Source organism: Dipodomys merriami, unplaced genomic scaffold, assembly GCF_024711535.1.
Source record: "Dipodomys merriami isolate MVZ:Mamm:240054 unplaced genomic scaffold, mDipMer1.0.p SCAF_801, whole genome shotgun sequence".
Lineage (NCBI taxonomy): Eukaryota > Metazoa > Chordata > Mammalia > Rodentia > Heteromyidae > Dipodomys > Dipodomys merriami.
The window spans coordinates 180,514-181,669 of record NW_027206404.1 but is presented as its reverse complement, the minus strand read 5'-3'; the positions used below and the strand labels follow the sequence as shown (position 1 = coordinate 181,669).

General features: G+C 38.1%; 1 non-coding gene across 1 annotated transcript; it reads right to left on the bottom strand.

Moving 5' to 3' along the window:
* Positions 1-422: 422 nt before the first annotated feature.
* On the bottom strand, positions 423-529 carry LOC138819632 (U6 spliceosomal RNA). The gene has a single exon (XR_011369535.1). It is a non-coding gene; the product is annotated as a U6 spliceosomal RNA (small nuclear RNA).
* Positions 530-1,156: the final 627 nt, after the last annotated feature.

Sequence of the window (1,156 nt, the reverse complement as noted above, 5' to 3'; positions counted from 1 at the left end):
TGGGACCTGTTTCTTTGGACTTGGCTTACTTCACTTAATAAATTTTTTTCCAAGTCTTTCCATTTCCTAACAAATGGGGCAATGTCATTCTTTCTGATGGAGGCATAGAATTCCTTTGTGTATATACACCACATTTTCTTGATCCATTCATGTAGTGGGGACAGCTGGTTGGTTCCATATCTTAGCTATGGTAAAAATTGCTGCAATAAACATAGTTGTGCTGGTAGTTTTAGTATGGTCTTGTTTGTGATCATTTAGATAAATCCCCAAAAGTGGGACTGCTGGGTCAAAGGGGAGCTTTATGTGGAATCTTTTGAGGAACCTCCATAATGTCTTCCAAAGTGGTTGAACAAGTTTACACTCCCACCAAGAATGTTGTATGGTTCCCTTGTGGCCACATCCCCTCCAGCATCTGTTGTTGTAAAAATATGGAACGCCCCACGAATTTGCATATCGTCCTTGCGCAGGTGCTATGCTAATCTTCTCTGTATCGTTCCAATGTTAGTGTATGTGTGGCTGAATTGAGCACAGAATATTTTTTATATCAAAAGTGCAATTGTGGGGGCTGAGAAGGTGGCTCAGTGGTAGAGCGCTTGCCTTACATGCATGAGGCCCTGGGTTCGATTCCTCAGCACCACATAAGCAAAAAGAAAAAAGCTGGAAGTGGTGCTGTGGCTCAAGTGGTAGAGCATTAGCCTTGAGCTGAAGAGCTGAGGGACAGCGCCCAGGCCCAGAGTTCAGGCCCCACGAATGTATCCCCCCCAAAAAAAGTGCAGTTGGATTTTATTAAACTAGACAATTCAACAAAAAATAAGTTCAAAAGAATTGTCATGAAATTTTAGAACCATATATTTCTTACATAAGCACAAATTTAAGAATAAAGTCAAGATTGACATGTCAAAAACAAAATAATCCCAGATATTTGTTGTTCAAGAAATGTGTAGGAGGAGGATTCAATTATTCTATACAAGGCACCTGTCATAATGAACACTGCACCAAGTGTTAAGGTTTGTTAAAATTTTTAATGTATTAAATATATTTAATTTTGGGAATTTGTTTACATATGCCTAAATTAGGACTGTTTGTCAGATATAAAACTTTTCCATAAAGTATTTAAGATTTATGGTAGCAGACATATACTAATAAGTATGTACAT